A 22,287-nucleotide genomic window follows, 5' to 3' on the forward strand; every position below is an offset into this window, starting at 1 on the left:
CAGATGGGCCGGTCCCAGCGACTTGGGGTAATGCCAAAGGTGCATCGGCTCTTGCCCAGGTGTCCAATCCAGTTCTTGATTTTCCCACCAAGCTGCAGGTCATGCAGGGTGTGCAGGGGCAGTCGGTCCCCACCATGGTGCCTGTGCTCTATGGTCAGCTCTGTGGAGGGCAAGTTGGGAGGAGAAGGGAGGGGAAAGAAACAGACTCCCACCCCAGCTGGGATTACGGCGGGGCACCTGAAGGAGGGAGGGCCCAGGCTGGCAGGAAGGTGAAGAGAGTGTGGGACTTACGGGGAAGGCGAGCCCCCAAGGGCGAGGGGAGCCTCCTGCAGGCCAGGGCTCATCTGCCTGATGCAGCAGCAGAGGGCTGTGGCCCCCTCTGCAGGAGAACGGAAGCCTCCTGGACCTGGGTTGGCAGCCAGACCAGGGGGTTTGTGGAGGGGAGGATGGAGTGCAGTGTCCTCAGCAGACTGCCCACACAACTTCTACCCTGGCAGGGCTGGTGGTGGCCCAGCCTCTCAGCCAGTTGGGCTCAGGACAAACGTCCAACTGTGCCATGCCATGTCCATTTCTGGCCTGTCTCCATGGATGCACTTTCATGTGCCCGTTTCCTGGCTAGAAAGTGGGTTTCTGATGGCCGGTGCAGAAGGGGAGCTGGTGGAGGGCTGGCCGGGCTGGGCTGGGGCTTGGACGTGGGCTGGGGCTCTGGGCTTGCTGCCCACGTGGCTTCCCACTGCCCTGTAGGGGACGTGGGGCCATCTGCCCTCTGCCCACACACTCCAGGGCTCCTGGATCAGGGAGAACTGCAGGGACAGGCTGAGCCTCCTGCAATGTCTACCCCGATCCAGCTGCAGACTGCATGTCCTGGCCAGCCCTGCTCCCAGCTGAGCTCCAGGGAAGATCTCCCACACGCCCGAGAGAAATCAGCAGCCAGGGGCAACCAGCCTGTCCCGCAGGGTCACCCCATGCATGGCCAACCACACAGATTGTGCTCGAGGACAGCAGAGCCCTCGGGTCTTCCTTCACCAAAATATATTTTTTTAATTAATGGGCTTGAGGGTCACAGCAAGGAGTGAGCAGACGGCACTGTGAGTTCCTGTGTCATGGTCCTGAATTGCTGTGGTGGCCCCTGTGATATGGTCTGTGAGCCAGAATCGACAGAGACCAATCATGAGGCCCCCAGCTCTCTGGCCTTCAGGTGGCTTCTGACACTCAGTGAACTATACTTAGGTCGGTCCCCTCACGCTTTTCATGACTCCATAGCTCATGACACTCCACCATCTGGTGTACTACAGGTCCCTCCCCATCTTGGTCACTTTCAAGTCCTGGCCAGTTTGGGAAGCAGATGGGAACATCTGTGTGCAGGTCTTGGTGCAGAGCATTCTGGCAACTCCTTCAAACTTCTGCCTCACCAGGACTCACCACTGCCCAGGACCTGGCAGGCCCAGGGAGAGCTTGGCTGGTAGAGGAGGTCCCCTCCACCCCGCAGACCTGCACCCAGAGACGGTGTCTCCCTGGGCACAAAGCTGCCCTGGTTGGCTCCCGGCTTCAGACTGGCTTTCCTGACTCAGGGCACTGCTGTTGGCACTGGCCATCAGGGCCTCCTGGAGCAATTCAGAGGGCGGGAGGGAGGCGGCCATACCCAGCCTCATCTTCGGACTCTGCAAGAGCCTGGCCTGGCCTCCACCGCAGACTGAGAGCTGTGGCTGTGCCCAGGAGCCACTGTCCTGCAGGCTCTGTGGGGCACCAGCTGTGTGACTGGGAACAAGCTGGCGTCTCTCTGCACACAGCCCTGTAACTGGTCGCGCTTCACACCTGTGACCCCTGCCCCGTGCCCACTTGCACAGACTGCTGACCGGCCTCCTCCTCCCCTCTCTCTCCTCCCACCTCCTCCTCCCCAGCCTCTCCACCACGACTTTCTGCAGGTGCTTCCTGAGGAGGGAGAAGCCAGAGGAAGGCTTGGCCCAGCCTCCCTGCCGTTCCCCTGCCTCTGCCTGGGGCTCCTCCTCCTGCTGGCCTTCCAGCCAAGCCCCCTCGCGCCCTGGTCTGAACAGTCCTCTTCCTTCTCTGCCGTCGTCCTTGAATGAGGCTCTTCCACAGGGGACAATGACCTCCACACTGCCATTTAGGTGGTCACATCATTCCTTAGCATCTCAGCCCCCCAGCTGAGCAGGTCTCCTCTTTCCTCCTCAAACAATTCCTTCCCTGGTGTCTGGGACCCCGCCCTGCCCCCTGCCCCCTGCCCCACTGGTCCCTCCTATCACCGGGGCGACTCGGGGCTGCTCCTTCCTCTGCATCCTGAGGTCCCACAGTCATCTCCCTGGCCGGGTGATGGGGACCACCCAGCCCTGCCTGCCCGTGGCCTTCCGACTTCCCTCCAGGGTCCACACAGACCGGGTGCCAAGCCTGGCTCTTGGGCCTCCAGACCCCCGCAGCCCACCTCCCGGGGCCCTGGCTTCCTCCCCTCCTCTCAGCCTCTGTACCCGGCCTCAGTCCTCGGGCTCCAGTGGCTGAATGTGGGTTGTGGAGGGGGCATCACAGTGAGTCATGCTGGGGGCAGAGGCCCTTTAGGGAGCGGGAGGGCCAGGGAGGGAGAGGGCATGGGGGTCAGCCAGGGTGGTGTGGCCCTGGAGAGTGGGAGGCTCCTGCCGGGGCTGGGGTCTGGGCCAGGTGACACAGGAGGGTGAGCGTAGGAGCTGTCCACAAGCCATGGTGCTGAAGCCTTGGGAGCTGATCTCCAGGGAGCCCCGGGGACCCTGCCTGTGCCCCACGTCTGAGCCCAACCAGACCTTGTTTTGCCCTCACAGAGTTACCTGGGTCAGGTGAGCAACAGCCCTGTGAAGGAGCCACTGTCCTCCCCAGGTGACAGGTGTGGACACAGCCTGGAGAAGGAAGCCGGCTCCTGGCCTCAGGGGAGTCATCCCCGACCCGGGCTCAGGTGACATCGCAGCACCCTTCGTGGGAGCACCCACTCAGGAGTGGCTGAAAACACAGGACTAGAACGGGAAAGCCACCTCCAGCCTGGCAGCCTTGGACAGTAACCAGGGACACGGCGGCACAATGGCTGGTGGGTGCCAGCCTGGCAGCTGTGTCCTGCCCTCCTGCTGACCGGAGCGCCTCAGCACACGCCCTTCTGAAATAACCCGAGCTCTCCTGTTTCCTCCCACCTAATCCTGGCTTAGCCATTCGGTGGTCGGAGGGTCGCTCTCCCTTCCCAGGGAAGGAGTCGGCAGGGTGCGGGTCTGCACCTGCGGGCTCCAGCTCAGGTGGGCTCACTGAATGGGGCACACTCCTGGATCTGAGTTCTTGCACACTCGTGTGCCCACGTATGCCAGGGAGCAGGAGGGATGGTGCAGGACTCCTCAGTCACGTATCTGAAGGCAAGATGCAGACAGCAATAGAAGCTTCTCTTTTCCTGAAGAGACGGGCACTGTGAAGGCTCCTCTCTGTCCGACTGCAGGGTGTTTGCATTGGCAGAACAAGGCCCGGGAGAGAAGGGACCTCACCATCCCTCTGCCAGCTGATGGTCCTCCCCCAGCCTCCTTTCTCTGTCCCCCTCGGCCCTGGCATCTGGACTAATTGTTGTGGTTCACAGGTAAGTGGCCTAGGATCAGCCCATCCTGTGACATCAGGGCAGGGGAGGGCTGCAGCCACAGGTCCCTCTGGGAGATGAAGAGAACCAGATCAGACCTCTCCGTGAGCACCTGACCTCACGTGTCAGGAAGATGGGCTTCAACCTAACCCCTCCACAGCCGCAGGGGGGTCTCAGGTCAGCCTATTCAACGGCTCCAGTTGCACGGCAAGGAACCTGGGGCTGTCTGGGGTCTGCAGGGAAGAGGGCTGCGGTCAGCCATGAAGTTTGCCGAGGGGAGTGGGTGGAAGCGGTGGCACGAGCTCTGTTTTCAAGGCGGGGTGGACACCTTGGATGTGGCTATGAGGAGGCAGACCCTGTGACTGTGACGCCCCAACGACTTGGCAGCCCCAGGGCCTTGACAGGCGCAGCTCCCACACCTGGATGCCCTCCCTCCCTCCCCTCCTCACCCACCCTCGTCAGTGTCCAGCTCAGGGGGCCTCCCATGAGCCACCCCGTCCCAGGCAGACATCAGCCCCCTGGACTCTCTTCACTTGGTCTAGTGCAGGCCTGACCATGGTCCTGCTGGCCAGGGACCCTGTTGGGAGGTGTTTGTGCCCAGTGCCCTCCCAGGATTCTGGGCTCTGAGCTGGAGGGATGAATGGTCCTGATGATGTTCTCGGGCCCTCCTGCCCCACAGGTAGGATGAGGTGTCCTGGGCCGGGGTGGAGACTGGCAGGAGGACCCCAGCCCATGCCCAGCACAGGCCTGTGACTCCAGAGGGACAAAGGAGAGCTGGGTTCCTCCTGTCCCCAAGTCAGTCTCCCAGGACTGATGCTGCGGATCCCTGCCTGGCCCCGCCCTGGCCCCGCCCTGCCCCTGCCCAGCCCCTGCCGGGCCCTGCCCAGGCTCCACAGCCATCCCAATGCTGGAGGCACTGCCATCAGGTTACATAAGCTACTCTGCATGCTCCTGATTCACAGAGTACAACCAAAACCCTCTCCAAAAAGTAGCCAGAAGGTCACCCTCAACCCTCCCTGCCTCTCCCGAGGAGCGGAGCAGACTCCAGGAGCACAGTGATTGGCCACATGGGGCCACCCTGTCACCTGCAAGCTCGGTGAGAGGTGTCTAGGGGCCCTGGGGTTGTCCAGGAGAGCCTGGCCTCTCGCTCCCCTGGCTGCACACCAGGAGGGCTGCGGCCAGCGAACACAGACGGCCGGCTGACTCCACGATTTTTAAAACAAATGTCAGACAAAGTGGATTCCAGAGGAAAGAATGTTATTGGGGTGAAAAGATGAATCACGATTATGAATCATTTCACGATGATTTAAGGATCAATTCAATAAGAAGACAAAACAATTCTCAGTGTGTATGCGGCTAGGAAGAGAGTGAGAAAATAAATACAGAGAAAACCCCAACAGAACTAGATGGAGAGAGAGAGAGAAAAAAAACATAATAATGGTCTGAGATTTCAAAATGCTTTCAATGTGACAGAAGCAGAGACAGAAAGTAAATGGGACAGAGAAGACACGAGAGAGGCTACCAACCAGCTAGACGGGTCGCACTACAGACACCCACCACCAGCTGCAGGAGGCACGGTCTTTTCAAGAGAGCATTGAACAGTGCCTGCCTTCGCCCATATTCTGGGCTATAAAACAGATGCTGACTTTAAAACAATATAAATCAATAAGACCTGGTCCCTGACCGCAATATAATTAAGTCAGAAATCAACAACAGAATGACATCTGAAAACATCTCAGTGTGTTTGGAAATCCAATAACATATTTCAAAATAAGCCATACATTGAAGAAAAAAAGGAAAATTAGAAGAAATTTTTAACTGAATAGAAATTAAAAACACACCCTACCCAGATTTGTGGACCGGTGCCAACACAGGGCTCACAGGGACACTGGAGCCTACAGAGAGCAAAGGGGAAATCGAGAAATCAGCAAGAGCCTTACAGTACACCGGGGTCCTCGGAGCTGGGGACAGACACCTTACAGCCAGAAACACAAGGAGACATAGAGCATGTGAAGAGCCCTGGGTGAACTGAAGAAATGGGCAGCAGGCCTCCATGCCTTCCCAAGGGTCTGGATGCTACTGAACCCTTCAGGAAAAACTTGTGCCCATTCTTCCCAAACTGCCAGGAAGCGGGAGGAGAGAACACACATCGTGTTCCTCTAACACCAAAGTCAGGCAAAATATCACGAGGAAGGAGAACTAGGGCTCAGCACCTCTCATTACATAGATGTAAGAATTCCCTAATACAGTCGTAGAGAATAGGTCCCACCAGGATGCAAATAGGACGGCCCAGCACCACCCAGGGCGCTGTCCTCAGGAATGCAGGAATGCAAGGCTGGTTTAATGTTCAGATCTATCTATGTCACCTGCCCCAGTAACAGACGATGCCAGAGAAACCACTTGATCATCTCAAAGACCAGATCCAAATCCATACCTGACAGAGACTCTCGTGGGAATTCAGCTTTCCCCGCCCTGAGGTGGTGTTCCAGCAGCACTAACTACTCACACCCACTTCTCCACGAGGAGGACTGGACCACTCCGCTGGACCGGGAGACCAGGTCCACCTCCTTCCTTCGTCATCCTGCCACTGGCCCTGACTCTCTGCTCCGGCTCCTGGCCTGGCCATCTCTTGGGCTGCCCCGGCCCCAGCTGGCCTCGGGTTACCCTCAGCATCACGATCCTGGCTCTTCTGCTGAGCCGACTGGTGACTTGTAGACGTTTCAGCCCCTTCTCTGGGCTGTAGGTTCTTTATAGGGACTTAGTCACACAGGTCCCTGTAATTACTTACTTGGCCAGGTATGGACCCCACTGAACCAGGCCTACAAAATACCTCTTGTCCTCTGAGGCCGTGGTCACACCCAGACCTGACACCTGGAAGGACTCCTCCTTGCAGACCCAGGGACACGGAGTCCAAGGAACCCAATAGAGCCTGGTTCTCCAGGAGCCACAGCCCGTGGCCAGGGCAGGGGTGGGCCAGGGTGAATCAAGGGCCCCAGTGGTCAAGCACTGGGGAGTCCAGGAAGACTGAAGCCAGAGTCCAGGGAGGACCAGCTCTCCTCTGGTGGGAGGACAGGGGTACCCTGGAAGGGTGGCCTTTGGTCTGATCTGGAGCAGTGCTTGTGACGTTGGGTGACGGTGGGTGAAGCTGGCAGGCAGGAGGGAGCGGTATGTGTCTTGGAGGAGGACTCATGGTGGCCGCGAGGACTCCACTTCTCTACAGGGAGCTGGGGAGTGGAGCCCTGCAGGGAGCCAGCACTAAGCACAGGCCGTCCTGACTGTCTGTCGGGGGGCTGCAGTGTGCTTAGCAGGTCACCCGTGCACACTCACTGGGACTCCTGGAACACTCCCCTCGAGGGTGCCAAGAGGCGACCGTGAAAAATACATCTGCATTTCATGGTTTAGGAAATTCTGGATTAAACCAAATTAAACAGTGTGTTTCTTCACCAGACTTCTCAGAGCCTTTACTATGTAACACACTTTGGTTTCCAAGAGACTATCACTGTGTGGAAATGTGTGAGTGCGCCACGTGAGCGCCTGTGCGTGTGTCTTGGCGATCGGCAGCACCCGGGACCACACCAGGTGGAGTGGAGTAGGAAGGCAGCTGCTATGTGCCCCGAGGAGGGTCCTGTGGCTGGCTCAGGAGACGCAGCATGACAGGGGCCAGGCTGGGAGGAGTGTGAGTGTGCGTGTGCGTACGTGTGTGCGCGTGTGTGCATGTGTGCATGTGGTGTGTACGAGTGCCGCGCTGCTGCTGAAGCCCTAGGGTGGAAGGAAGGAAAGGAGTGGGTAGCTTCCTGCCCCGCCCTGCCCTCAGGACCTGCCACACAGCCGGGCTCTGGGGGAGGTCCCGCCAGCCTGGGTGGGCGGGAGGAAGTGGGCACTGTCCTCCTGGAGAGGAGCCCCTGTGGGACTTGGGGTGGGCTCAGTGAGGGGGCAGAACGAAGGGGACCTGGACCTTCTTCCCAGAACTTCCCTGGAGAAGGGGGGGAGTGGCCCATGGCCTGGCAGAGCCACGGGGCAGGTGGCTGGGGTAACCAAGCCCTTTTCAAGTGACAAGCACCTCAGGACAGAAGAGGGAAGTGAAGCAGGCGGGGCGGCTGGCGGGCGGCTGGCGGGGTGGAGGAGGGGTGCGGGGACCTAGACAGGGCAGGGGCGTGGTGGGCCTGGAGCCTCCCCTCTGGGTGCTGGTCAGATCCTGCACGGAGGAGGCCGGTGGCTAGTCTCTCAGAGGACGGGCGTGCCTCTGGCTCTTAGCGAGCCACTCTGCAGTGGCTAATTGGATCTGCGGGCTTGGGGCAGCTGTTGACAGAGGCTTTTAGTCCCCAGGACAGGAGGGAAATTGGATTTCGGGCTCCTGCCTGGGGAGGCTCCCAGTTCTGACTGTGCTCCTCTGTGTGCCCGGCTCGGACAGCGGCCTCCACGGAGCCGATGATAAATGTCCATTTAACACACGGTGTGGGCCAGATCAATGCCAGGGGCTCAAGTTGTCCAGCTCTGGTCTCTAGACAAATCTATTTTGCTTGACTGGGCCTGGTCAAGGTCTAGGGGTAATTGGAGAACTTCCTGCTCTGATCCCCTGGGCTTGTGCTGGGTCACCACTGTTCACACAGGCCTGTGGGACTCCGGGATCAGACCTTCAGGGACTGAGCTACCAGGGAGACCCTGGATGACAAACGGACAGCTCCGTGAGCCACCAGCATGCCAGGTGGGGCCCTGAAGGCTGAATGCAGGGGAGAAGGGTGGGCTCCTCACCTCCACTAGGAAGCCTTCCTGGATCCCCTCTCCTCCTCCCACTGGTCACCATCAGGGCCTCTCCCTGGCTCTGTCCCAGGCTGCCCAGGGAGGTTCTGTTGGTCCTCTAGTGCAAGGGTCAGGGCAGGTGGGGTCCTCCTCCAGGTGGAGAGCCCTTCTCCGTCTCTCCAGAAACCCCCCTGACCTGGGCGTGGTGAGGAGGGACGTCCTGGCTGGGGGAGGAGCTGCTTCCTGGACGAGCGCTCTCCTGGCCCCCGAGAGCCTTCTGGAAAGGGGCAGAATGGGGCTGTTCACAAAGAGAAAGCTGGGGCCGTGGCTGCGGGGGTCGGAGGTCTGACGAGGGCGGTCAGCAGCAGGTCGAGCGTCCATGTTCAGGGACTCCCCAAAGTGCAGGGACCTGGCAGCCCCCGGCCCTGCCTCCTGCTTGGCCGGCACAGAGCCCCCTCCACGTCCACCAGGCGTCAAGAGGCAGATGTGGAGGCAGGGTGGACGCAGCTCCAGGGGAGCATCACACAGGGATGGAACCCCGATTCTGCCTTCACTCCAGGGTTGCCCTCGGCCCCTGGACACTGGCAGGCACAGGCCACTCACACGCCCATGTGCAGGGCAGGGGCACTGTGGGTGACTCAGAATTATGCAGACGTGAAACGATATAAATGCGATTAGCCTGACTCGTGAGCAGAGCTTAGAATAATTGAACTTGAGGGCAAGTCGTCTCACCTCCCTGCCTCGGGCTCCTCTTGTGCTCCCAGATGGAGCCTGCGAGGGCTGAAGCCTCTGCCTTCCCAGGGTTCAGGAGCCTGGGGAAGCTGTCGAGGACCGATGGCCATCTGGTAAACACCTACCAGGTGCCCTGTGCTCCGCTCAGGAGTTGGGAGTGGACACCACTGGGTTCAAAGTCTCTGTCCCTTCAGAGGAAGGCAGACTTTCAGGGAAGCATGGAGAGAGCATCAGACACGAGGAAGGATCCTGGAACATTAGAGGGGTGTGATGTCCACCTGCCAACTGGCCCAGCAGGGACCCCCCACAAGTCAGGTCAGCAAGAAGGGGCTCCATGGGGAAGGACCCTGGAACACCTGTTCGTCCATTCCAGACCTTTCCACTCGCCTGGCGGCTGCCCCACTCACCTGCTCAGTTCAGGAGAGTTCAGCCCACAATAGCCAAGGGCACAGCAGGAGCCCAAGAGAGGGACACCTGGCCACCATGTGGCCAGGACCAGGGGCCTTAAAGAAAAGCAAAGAAAAGGGAAAAAGCAACTGGGGTGGAGACCAGGGCAGCTGTCTGCCCACCTGCTCTCTCTCTACCTTCCCTCTCCCTACCTGCTGTCTGCCTACCTCCTCTCTCCCTACCTGCTCTCTGCCCACCTGCTCTCTTCCTAACAGCTCTTTCCTTACCTGCTCTCTCTCTAACAGCTCACCCCATATCTTCTCTCTCCCTACCTCCTCTCTCCCACCTCCTCTCTCCCACCTGCTCTCTCCTTACCTGCTCTCTTCCTACCTGCTCTCTCCCTACATGCTGTCTCCCTACTGCTCTCTGTCCACCTGCTCTCTCTCTACCTGCTCTCTACCTGTTCTCTCCCTACCTGCTGTCTCCCTACCTGCTGTCTGCCTACCTATTCTCTCCCTACCTATTCTCTCCCTACCTGCTCTCTCCCTACCTGCTCTCTCCCCACCTGCTCTCTCCCTACCTGCTCTCTGCCTACCTGCCCTCTCCCTACCTGCTCTCTCCCTACCTGCTCTCTCCCCACCTGCTCTCTGCCTACCTGCTCTCTGCCTACCTGCTCTCTGCCTACCTGCTCTCTCCCTACCTATTCTCTGCCTACTTGCTCTCTCCCTATCTGCTTTCTCCCTACTTATTCTCTCCCTACCTGCTGTCTGCCTACCTGCTCTCTCCCTACCTGCTGTCTGCCTACCTGCTCTCTGCCTTTTAGACTCACAACATTTCAACCATGCTCATCCAAAATTTTCTGAGATCTTAATGTCTCACAATTAAGTTTCAATGTTTGGAATTCAAGACTCTTTTGAGTATAGGGACTCCAAGGGGCAGTGTCCTTGGACTCCTGTCTTGAAATGGATGATGCTGTTGGCTGGAGGCCCTTCTGTGGCATGGAGGTCAGCTCTTATTTCTACCCCCGCCCCAGTCTCTGGCAGCCACCGTGCACCCCCTACTCTGAGGCCAGCTTTAGTGATGTCCTGTTGGAGGGGGTTATGCGGTCCCCGTCTCTCTGCTCCTGACTCACTTGGCATGACACATGACTTCCAGTTCTGTCCCCGGGGGTGCAGATGGCAGGCGCTCATCCTGCTTCAAGGATGGACAGTTTCCCGTTGTGAGTTCGAGCCCCATTTCCCTGACATTCGTCCATGGAGGACGCTGAGTTTGGCTCTGCTTCTTGGCCATGTGAGCAGATCCTCGGTGGGGGCCCTGGAGGGCCTGGGCGCGCCACGCTCTGCACGGAGGGCTCCGCTCCTTGGTCTGTGACCATTCATGGGGCGGCAGGAGGGGCTGTTCTTAGTTTGGGGACCCCTCCTTGCTGTGTTCCTGGTGCCTGTGCTGACTGTGTTCCCACCAGGGGTGCCAAGTTCCCTCTTATCCCTTCTGTCCCTAGCACTGTGTCATTCGCCTGGCTGCAGTGCCGTGACGCCTCACTGTGGATTCAATTTGCATTTCCCTGTCCAGCGCTTTCCCACAGACTCGGTCGTTTGTGTGCAACCTTTTGAGAGATGTCTACTCAGGTCTTTTGCCCATGATTGAGTCTGTGTATTCAGTACTGAGGTGCGTGTTTGTGAAGGGGAGAAAGACTATCGTGGAGATACCCGCAGCTCCTAAAGCAGCGCTTAGAATCAATGCAACTAACGTACCAGCAATTTTCACAGAAATGGGCAACAACTTCACATCCGTATGGAGGCACAGAAGACCCCAAGGCCAAAGCTGGAGGCCCCCACCTCAAAGTGCACCCCAGAGCTATAGTGAGCAGAGGGCACAGGCTGGGGTGTGGCTCCCTGAGTTAAAATCCTCAGTGCCACAAAATAAGTCACTAAACCTGATGGCCCCATGCAGAGGAGTGAAAGTGACCCTCCCACACACCGACACCTAAATGTCAGGCCCAACACTCGTGACGATCGCCGACGCAGTCGGGCAGCAGTTTTTGGAGAAGACCTCAAAAGCACAGCAGCAAGAGCCAAAGTGGATGCGTGGGCCTGCCCACCTGGACCTCGAAGAGCAAGGGCGTCCCGAGTGGGCAGCGCCCGTGGGCAGGTGTGGGGGGGTGAGCGCCCCAAATGTCTGTTCCCCCAGGTCAGTGAGCTCCCCGGGACCAGTGCCTTCACAGATTGATGGCCAGGACTTGAGCCAATTGAAAAATGACCAGGAATTAAGGATGCTGGCGCCAGGAGCAAGAGAGCTTTGGTGCGTGAACGATGAGCAATAAATGTCATCTTTTTCCGGAGGTGACAAGTGGAAACTGGTCAAGTTTGACCCTCCAGTGGCTTTGCATGTAGGATGATCGGATTAGAAGATCCCTCCAACAGCTGGCTCACGTGGTGCCAGAGGCTCTAGCAGGATGGACGACGGCAGCGGCGCCCCCCAGGCAGCCATGTGGTGGCTCGTCCCCATCACTCTGCCGTGGCCCTGTGCACAAGGTCAAGGCCAGAGAGGTGGGGTCACCTGCCCAGGCCCACGGCACAGCAGCCCACCAGGACTGGGCCCAGGACTCTCTCCCCCCAAGCTTGGCCTCGTCTGGGAATTCTGGTGGAGCTCAGACAAGAGGTGCATGGGACGACACTGCCACCCTGTCACTGTCCAGAGAGACCCCTCAGCTCGGCTGTGAGCTGAGCGCGGAGGGCACAGGCCCTGGAGGGCCTCCACGCAGCTAGATTCCCTGGTGAAATTCAGGACGCCGCGACAGATGGCAGGTTCAGACGGACAGCGGTGGCTCCCAGCACTCACTGGCCACGTGGCGCCAAGAAATGCCCGTGCTGCCAGCTTGGCCGCTGTGTGTCAGAAACGAGCTCTTGCCTGGCTGTCCCTGATTTCAGCTGGCAGCCGTGCAGGGTGCAGCTGACCCTCTGAGGGCCTTCGACGGCCTGAAGTCTCAGGGAGCAGGAGGCCTGGTGGCCGGCTCTGGGGCCTACTGCTCTCAGGCTCTGGCTGGCGGACCCTGTGGGTGGGCGTGGCCTCCTGGGCCTGCAGTGGGGCCACAGGAGTGAGGCCTCCCCTCCTCTCTCTGACCCAGGACAGGGGGGCAGTCTTTATCTTTATCTTTGTTTTAGTACTTGGGATGGAACCGGGGGTGCTTCCCCGTGAGCCACACCCCAGCCCTTTTCCTATTTTATTTAGAGACAGGGCCTCTGAGTTACTCTGGGCCTTGCTAAAACGTTGGGGCTGGCGTCCACCTTGCGATTCGCCCGCCTCAGCCTCCTGAGCTGCTGGGTCACAGGCGTGTGCCACTGCGCCTGCGCTCTTCTCCCTGTCCTACAGATGAGAGCCAGAGCAGCCGGGGACCTTGCCCCTCGCCACGCCAGGCGCTGGACCCCTGATGCGAGCCCCGGCTGGAGGAGGCCCAGCTGTGCTTCAGGGTCCTCGAGGCCTGTTTCCTGGGGTGCCCGGAGCCCTGGGTGAGCTCTCCTGTCCCACTGCAGGGAGGGGGCCTCCAGGGTGACCCACCGCACAGCCACAGGAGCTTGCACCGCCTGGGGCCCAGCAGCCCCTAGGAATGGGCCAGGAAGGGTCGCTGTCCAAGCCCTGGCTTACGACGCGGGCACCCATGGTGCAGGCTCGAGCCTCCCTGGAGCTCGGGAGGCACATCTGCTGTGCTCCCAGGTTCTGGGCGGGGTCCCCATGCCAGGAGGCAGTGTCCGCCTGCCTGTCCCCGCGGCAGCTGCACCTCTGCCTCCCTGCACTGCAGGAGCATCAACCGAGCTCAGGGTTGGACCAGGCGGGACCCAGGGCAGGGGGTGCTGGGGTTTCAGCCTTTGTCCCCGAAGCACTGGCAATCTAGAGCTCTGCGCTGTGTTGTCATTCTTTTTTTTTTTTTTTAAATTTCACAGTTTCTATTTATTTCTTTTTTTATTGGTTGTTCAAAACATTACAAAGGTCATGACATATCATCTTTCATACATTAGATTCAAGTGGGTTATGAACTCCCATTTTTACCCCAAATACAAATTGCAGAATCACCTCGGTTAATGTCTTCTTTGATACAAGGAGAGCAACTAAGAACAGAGCAGGGAGGAAGAGCAGGAGGAAAAGATTAACATTAAACAGAGACGAGTGGTGGGAGGGAAAGGGAGAGAGAGGGAAAGTGCATGGAAATGGAGGAGACCCTCATTGTTACACAAAATTACATATAAGAGGTTGTGAGGGGAAAAAACAAGGGAGAGAATCGAATAACAGCAGATGGGGTAGAGAGGGAAGATGGGAGGGGAGGGGAGCGGGGATAGTAGGGGATAGGAAAGGTAGCAGAATACAACAGACACTAATAGGGCATTTTGTAAAAACGTGGATGCGCTGTTATTCTTTAATAGTTGACTTGGTGACGTCACCTGGCCCGCACTGACACACGACGATTTGTCCTCTAGGTTTCTTGGGCTTCACACCACTCTTCCTGCAGCAACGGGAACACAGGGATCAGGAGCCCCCGCCCACGGTGGGCTGCGGCAGGAGCAGGCTGGTGGGGACTGTGGGGACTGTGAGCAGAGACCACCACTCCCTGGGCACCGGGTGCTGAGTCCTGTGGCTCTGGCCCTCAGAGCAGCTAGCTGGGCAGCGCTGGGGACAGAGGAGGGGACGTGGTCTGGTGCCTGCGGCAGCACTACCCATAGCGGAGCGGGGGGCTGGGGACAGTGTCCCTGCAGGGAGAGACCTGGATCCCGCCTGGGAGGCCAGGGCTTCCTCAGCACGGGGTTGGCCTGGACTCTGACTAACCCCAGAGTGGGCCCCAGGGGCCTAGGGAGCGGGCGGGGTGCCCAGCCTCCTTGCTGGGTCCTTCACTGATTGCTGCTTCTCCGGCCCCAGGACAGAGGGCCAGCCCCTGCCTCCCCCACAGGGTGGCCTGGCTGCTAGCCAGTGGGGCCTGGCACCACGGGGCTGCTCTCCAGAGTTGTCCCCACCTCCCCTGGGCCCTGGGGGCTGAGCTCTGGACACAGCTGGAGGTCTCACAGTTCTGACTGACTCTGGAGTGAAGCCTGTGGATGGTGGTGCCCGGGCCACGCCCGTCCTGCCTCAGTCTCCCCTGGACTCTCAGAGCTGTGGAGGCCGCTCCCGGCCCCTCCCGCCTGCCCTGCCCCGCAGGCCCAGGGGTGCTGGACAAGGAGACCCTGGTGTTCCCAGCTGCGTGGGACCTTCTGTGTGGGTCCTGGCCCTCCCTGGGAGCTGTCCTTGTGGGCAGTCCTGACTTGGGTGGACCCTGGGACAGCGGCTCCTCACCTGCTGACCCCACGCCTGCCTTGCCCCTGAGGGGCATCCCCTTCCCGTGTCCCCAGTCCTCCTGTCTTCACCCTCACCTGAGTCAGCTGACTTGTCTAGCCTTCCCTTCAACAATATCCCTTTTTGGAACATTCCAGAACCTCTTCTGGCTGAGCCTCCACCCCACGCTGTTCCTTGCTGACAGTCTGGCCCTGTGATGTGACCCCTTGTCCTTGTTCCCAGGGAAATAGTTTTCTTTGTTGTCTGTGCTAAATTGTATAGACCCTGGGCCCCGTCTACACAAAAATCGATATGTTGAAGTCCTGACCCCAGGACCTTAGCATGAACCATGTGAGGAGACAGGGCCTTTGAAGAGGTGATCAAGTTAAAATAAGGCCACTGGGGTGAAGCCTCATCCAAACTGACCAGTGTCCTTGTAAAAGGAGATCAGGACACAGACACAGGCAGAGACAACTGTGCAAGGACATGGAGGCATTGCTGTCCACACCCCATGGAGACAGAAGTCTGCCCTGCCACACCTGGGTCTGAAACTACAGCCTCCAGAGCTTCAAGAAAATGGGTTCCTGCGGTCACTCCCCAGCAGTTGACCAGGTGGGCAGGCAGCTTGGGCAGAGGCTCCTCCCTGTGACTCGACCTGGGACTAGTCACTGACAGCTGTCCCCAGGCTGAGAGGCAGAGGTGGATCAGCCTGCCCTGACCGCTGCCAGGGACCGTGCTGCAGTGACGGTGCCTCCCCCTGCACTCTGGCTCGGCCAGCCAGGCCGCACGCCTTCACTCTCCTCTGTGGACCCAGGCAGGGCCCCTGGGCCCCCAGGCCAGCCAGAGGGGGCTGAGAAGCTTCCTCCCAGGGTGCCGACCCTCCCAGCTGACCCTGGACGTTCCCTCCAGGAGCCCCGGCACCGACCCGAGTGGCAGGAGCGCGTGTGCGAGTCGCCAGAACTCAGACAGAGCAGGGACACGCCCATGACGTGTGACAGCAAGGGTCGCAAGGCAGCCACAGCACCCTCTGAGGACACGGGCCCTCAGCTGTCTGCCCAACCTGGGTCTGGACAAGGACAAGGACGATGACGAGGACGAGATGAGGACGAGGACATGAGTGTCTTATGCAACCCTCTCATTTCACCTTGGAAACCTCCCTTCCCCGCCTCTGAGAGTGCTTGGTCCACCTCAGCCACGTCCCTGCCACGTCCTGCTGCTCAGGACTCCATCGTCACCAGGTGACAGCGCTCTGTGGAAGGGCCCTGGCTCAGGCCTCCACTGACAGCCAGGCCAACAGCCAGCCCTGCGAGGGGCGCCTGCTTGTCACCCCAGCTGGGCCTTGTGCTGGCCCAGGCGGCCCACGGAGCCCTGACTTGTGATGACCCGGTAGCCTCACCCCACGAAGCTCTGGGTGGCCCTGGCTCTGTCTCCGTTCTCCCACTCCCTGTGCCCAGGTTGGCCTGTACGGTCCCCAGGCAGCCATGGCCCCCAGCCCCTGTGCCCAGGTTGGCCTGCACGGTCCCCAGGCAGCCATGGCCCCCAGCCCCTGTGCCCAGGTTGGCCTGCACGGTCCCCAGGCAGCCATGGCCCCCAGCACCTGTGCCCAGGTTGGCCTGCAAGGTCCCCAGGCAGTCATGGCCCCCAGCCCCTGTGCCCAGGTTGGCCTGCAAGGTCCCCAGGCAGCCATGGCCCCCAGCCCCTGTGCCCAGGTTGGCCTGCACGGTCCCCAGGCAGCCATGGCCCCCAGCCTGTTCTTTTGGTGAAAAGGGCTTGGTTCCTCCAGCTTCAGACGTGCCTTCCATAGTGACCACCGCTAATTAGCCAGCCCAATCTGCCAAGGTCCAGGCCACCAAAGGGACCAGAACCGGCTAACGTGGCCAGGGCTCTGCGGGCGACCCCGGGACGCGGCAGGCACAGTGGCCCCCGCTCCAGACCCTCTGCTCCTGTTAGTGCCACTGGACCCTGAGACTGCCCACCAGCTGATGGCCGACAGAGCGTGTGTCACATCACCACGGCGTTTTCAGGATGAGCGGTCCCCATCTTTCCTGGCGTACGCGCCCGTTTCCACAGGAGCACCCGGGAGGCCGTGCCCGGGGCCGGCTGGAGCGGGGTCCGAGGAGTGGGGGGGCAGGAGGGTCCTGCTTGTGAGAACACCCCCAGATAAAGCCCGCGGCGGGCCGTGCTGGTGTCGCCCACAGTGTGTGTGTTAACCACCTTCAGGTATCGAGGATTCCTTGACTTCTTTGTCAGCCACCTCACTAACCCCAGAGAAAGGGAGGACCACCTGCTTCGTCGTTCTAAAACTCACAGGCTCTCTCCCCCGTGAATCCCCCTCCCCATTCAGACGTGGGCTCCCGAGAACGTCCCTTGGGTTAGCCTTCTTCTTCCTGGAGGAGTGAATTGTCCCTCACACGAACCTAGAGAACCAAGCTTCCGTGGAAGCCATCGGGGGAGCTGAGCTGCAGGCAGGGACGGACCTCCCTGGACCCCACGCAGGGGCGCCCTGCCTGGCTGATCCGCCTGCCCCGGGGACCTGCGCCTCCCCCACGGCCTGCAAGTCCTCACCAGTTTGAGAGGAACAAGAGAAAGAGACGGTGGAGACGGGGCTCCGCACCCTGATGGCTTCATCTCAGGTCAAACAGAGAAGGGGCGCCTTTCCCCGGAGCCTGCGGGTTTGACGGGAGCCGCGAGGCGGGGGCTCAGAGCGGCTTTGAGCGGCTTTAGCATATGCTGTGTTCCCGTGAGGAGTGCGAGTGGCCGCACAAGCAGCTTTTCTTGGCATTTGAAGGTATTATATAAGCACATTTATATAAATGTTTTCCTGGGTTGGATAAATAGTGCTTTTCTATTTGAATTTAATCTGGGTCCTTGAGAGTGAATTTCACTGATCTTTTTGTAACCCTGGAGATTTATCCTTGATGCAAATTTCAAACATGAAATGAAATGTCACTGAGTTTGTTTGTGCCCCGGCTTGTGGTGGCATGTGGCATGGAAGAGACCTCAGGAGCGTTCAATAGGACCTGCGGGCAGGTTCCTCCTGCAGCTGTCCAGAGGTGCACCGAACCCGGCTGTCCCCAGCACGGGGATGACAGGAGATCAGGGCACCAGTACCCACAGCCTGGCTCCTGTCCCAACCAGAGGGACTCACAACAAACCCGAGGGGTGTGCCCAGCGGCGCCAAGGGCTGAGGAGAGGCAGATGCGGGGCACAGGTGAGAGGGAGAGTGTGGGAGGCACAGTCACCATCTTGTATTTGGGGACAGAGAGGTCCCGTCCCTGGGAAAGGTCTCTGGAGCTGAGAACCAAAGGAAATGATGTGTGAGCTGTGAGGACACCCAGGATGGAAAAAAGAGCACGGACTAAGGTCCTGGGGTGGAAGCAGGCTGTCAAGGAGGAGCAGGAGGTGTGCACAGAGGAGGAGGGAACAGAGGCCACCCAGCAGGGCGTTGTGGGCTGCAGTGGGACTCGAATCTGAGCAACATAGGACCTCCTTGGAGGGCTCTGTGCAGAGTGACAAAGTGTTGTTCTGGGGCTGCAGAGAGAAGAGGGGAGGGTGGAGAGCCGGGGACCAGCGTGGCAGCTTGGACCCGACTGACTGTGAACATGAGTGAAGACAGATCTGGGGGGTTTGAGAGGAGCAGGAGGTGGGGAATCAAGACTCCAAACATGGAAGAATGGAGAGGAGCTGGGGTGGGGGGCTGGGGCTGGGTGAGAGGCTTTGCTCTTTGCTCTTTTTTTTTTTGTACCAGGGATTGAACCCGGGGTGCCCAACCACTGAGCCACATCCTGGCCCTTTTTATTTTTACTTATTTATAGAAAGTGCCTCTCTAAGTTGCTGAGCTGGACTTGAACTTGCAATCCTCCTGCCTCAGCCTCCTGAGCCTCTGGGACAACAGGTGCGACCACCGCACCCAGCTAAAATGCTCTGCTTGTGTGAATGGTGCCCAGTAGACTAGTAGAGACGGCCGGCCCAGTGAGTCAGGCGGTCGGACAGCTGCCCAGGCTGGAGGAGCAGTGGGCGTCTTTGGGGCACAGGCAGATCATGCAATCCCAGCCTGGACCAGGGCAGCTCCGAGCCTGGCGTGCAGGTACGGTGCCTACACGGGGTAGGAGCCCACGGTGCGGCGTGGTCAAGAGCCTGGGCTCACGGGTGGGCAGCCCTGGTTGGCATCGGGGACAGGCGCCTTCCTGACATCACTTCCTGGGGTGGGCACTGCACCTACAGCCCAGTGCTGACCCCACACAGCCCATGGGACACACTGGGCAGGCGCTTACTCTGTCCCCACAGTCACCCACTGGGATGCCTCCTGGGGACTCACGGGCTGGAAGAAGGAGGAAGGAGCAGGTTTGAGCCCTTCCAGGTCCCGGCCCCACAGGCGAGTTTCCTCACCTCCCCCTGCTGCATCTGGGCACAGGGCACAGAGGCCCCAGAGCCCAAAGGGCCTGAGTGTGACTCTGGGCTCTGCCACTTACTAGCTGGGTGACGCTGGGACGTTACAGCATCCCTCTGTGCCTCGGTTTCCTCGTTGAGCTGAACTATGCTATGATGCCCCCTTCTCTATGCCACACTGGATGCCCACCATGATGCTGCACCACCCAGACTCCCATGGGGGCACTGCTGCTCCCACTGCCCAGCGAGGCTGGCTGGGTGACCTGTGCTCCCGGGCGCAGCGGGGGCTCAGGCTGGGTCCCAGGACCGCTGCCTCCCTGCCCAGCTGTGGCCTCCTCCACCTGAGTTCCACCACTCCACAAGGTGGTCGCTGTCATCACCTGTGGCTGGTGAGGAGAAGCGCACCAGGGGCTCCCGTTTCTGATGCCCGCCTGCCTCGTGTGGACTCTGGATCCTGCCCAGGAAGGGCGAGAGGGCCCTGGACTGCGGTGACTTCCTCTGAGCTGACCCAAGAGGAAACCTCAGCTCTGAGCAGCGTGACGGGAGGTGTGTGTTGGTCAGCATGGGTCAGGCTACGCTTGGTAACACAGGAGCCCTGGCACCTGGTCCTACCACTAAGCCTTGTGTCCAGCCAGAACTGTGGGGATGCGGCTGCACGCGCTCAGTCCCGCTGGGTCCAGCCAGCAAGGCTCTGTCTGCTCAGCATGTGGTTTCATTAGTCACCACACAGGGCACAAGGTGCGCCCAGAGACCACGCCACTTCCACCGAGTTCTAGGCTGATGGAGGTGGCTCTGGGGAAGAGCCACCATCTGTCCTGAATGCTGGGTGCAACTCTGAGACCCTATCTTATTAGAGTTCATGTCCTGACCCCCAGGACAGCGTGTCCAGCCCTCTCTTACGGGGGTGGGGGGGGGGTCTGAGGCTCGGAGAGCCCAGGGCTGTCCGAAGACTGTCACTGCCTCTTGCCCTGGCCCCAGCACCCGCCCAGCACACGCTGCTGCCAGAGAGCTCCCTGGCATGTGCCCATCACTTCCTGGACAGTGCTGGGGTCCCGACGGACCAGTCCCGGGTCTTGTTATGCATGACCTTTGCCACTGCTGTTCAGGGTGGTGGGTGCATGGCCACCTCTCGTGCCTGTGGTTTACGTGTTAGGTGGCCTGGTCCTCCCCTGGCTGGGGCTAAAGGGACCTGAGAATCCCCAGTGCTCATGCCCGGGTGACGTTGGCTGAGGGACAGAAAGGCCCACCTGGGCCCTGGTCTCCCCCTCGCTGGAGCCATCATGTGAACCTCAAGACAGTGAGGGCAAAGGGCTGTCACAACGGCTGAGCGTGGACCGGGCAAGGCCCCCGGCCGCGGCAGGAGTGCACCCCGGAGCTGGTCTCCCCGTGTCCTTCACCCAGGAAGCCAGCAGCCTGAACTAGACATGAGGTGGCACTACTCTGCAACACTGTGACGTGGCCAACACCTTCCAACATTCTGAAGGCCGATGGCGTGTAGGGCAAAGCTCGCCTGGGCATCTGAGACCTCTCCTACCGTTCACTGACGTGTTGGTGGGTGGCCCCAGCTCAGAGGGCGTGGGGACCCACCGAGACTCCATGGTGGCCGCCCAGGGTCTAGAGGAAACTCTGCCCTTCAGTCCTGGACTTGAGAACAAAATCTGGTAGGTCCCCTGTGTTGGTCTCTGGAGCTGCCACCAAAAATACCACGGTGCTCCTGCACCTCAGCTAGAGCATCCACCTGCACCTCAGCTAGCGCAGCCATCTCCGGATACCGAGAACCCAAAACTCAACACCAAGAAACAAAGAGCCCAGGCAGTGGGTGGGCAAAGGAACTGAGCAGGCACTTCACGGAAGAAGAAATAGGATCAGTCCACAAACACATGAGAAGTGCCCATCCTCTCTAGCGATTAGAGAAATGCAAACCAGAAGTACCCTGCGATCTCGTCTCACTCCTGTCAGAACGGCAGTCACCCAGAACCCAGTGACTGTGGGTGTTGGTGAGGCTGTGGGAAGGCACACTCACACGCTGCTGTGGCACTGCAGGTTGGTGAGACCACTCTGGAAAGCTGTGTGGAAATTCCTCAGAAAATTTGGAACAGAACCACCATTTGACCCAGCTATCCCACTCCCCAAAGGACTTAAAGTCAGCACACTACAGAGACACAGCCACATCAATGTTCTCAGCGGCTCAAGTCACCACAGCTGAGCTCTGGAGCCAGCCCAGGTGTCCTTCAACAGATGAATGGATAAGAACCTGTGGCCCACATACACATGGAGCATCAGCCTTAAAGAAGAATGACATGACGGCTTTTGCCTGTAAATGGGTGGAACTGGAGACTGTCGCGCCAAGTGAAATAAGTCGACCCCCACAAAACAAGGCCCACATGTTCTCTCTGATAAGCGGATGTGACACAGTGGGTGGGGGCGGGAGGAGTGGAGGTTCACCACACTGGATGGCGGGTAGGTGGACAGTAGAATGACCTGGACATCACTTGCGATGACCACGTATGGACCCCCAAACAGTGAGCCTGCACACCATGCACAGCACAAGAAGGGGGTCACGCTCCATGTGTGTCTAATACGTCAAGACACAGTTTATTGTCATGTGTGACTAAAAAGAACACATTTTATAAAACAGGAATAGAAAATACAGCCTCAGTACAACTCACTCCTCACGGTGCTAGAGGCCTGGGGCCAGGGTGGAGGGCAGGCACGGGAGCTCGGGGGCACGGGGGCTCTGAGAGGGCACAGGGGGCCGTGGGAGGGCACAGGGGGCCCTGTGAGGGCCCAGGGGACTCTGTGAGGGCCTGGGGGGCCCTGTGAGGGGATGGGGGCTCTGAGAGGGCACGGGGTGGGTGCTCTGAGAGGGGATGGGGGCTCTGAGAGGGCCCTTCTGTCTGTTCCATCATGGCAGGGAGAGCCTGGGTCCTGTCCTTCCACCGTGGGTTCTAGGTGGACCCCCATCTCTGCTGGTCACCACTCAGGGGCTGCAGCTCCACACGCATCCTGCTGGGCGTCGGGCTTTCCGATGTCAGTATGGGGCCCCTGTTCAGCCTCCTCTCGGGCCCCAGACCTCGGGCTCCACAGGCCCCGTAGTCCCAACAGACTCCAGCCCCCACCCTGCAGCCCAAAGTCTCCTCTGAACACTGACG

General features: G+C 59.7%; 1 long non-coding RNA gene across 1 annotated transcript; it reads left to right on the forward strand.

Moving 5' to 3' along the window:
* Window positions 1-16,530: 16,530 nt before the first annotated feature.
* LOC144366580 (uncharacterized) lies at window positions 16,531-21,787 on the forward strand. Its single transcript, XR_013425646.1, has 2 exons — window positions 16,531-17,957; window positions 18,562-21,787. It is a non-coding gene; the product is annotated as an uncharacterized LOC144366580 (long non-coding RNA).
* Window positions 21,788-22,287: the final 500 nt, after the last annotated feature.

Source organism: Ictidomys tridecemlineatus, chromosome 9 (genome assembly GCF_052094955.1).
Source record: "Ictidomys tridecemlineatus isolate mIctTri1 chromosome 9, mIctTri1.hap1, whole genome shotgun sequence".
NCBI lineage: Eukaryota > Metazoa > Chordata > Mammalia > Rodentia > Sciuridae > Ictidomys > Ictidomys tridecemlineatus.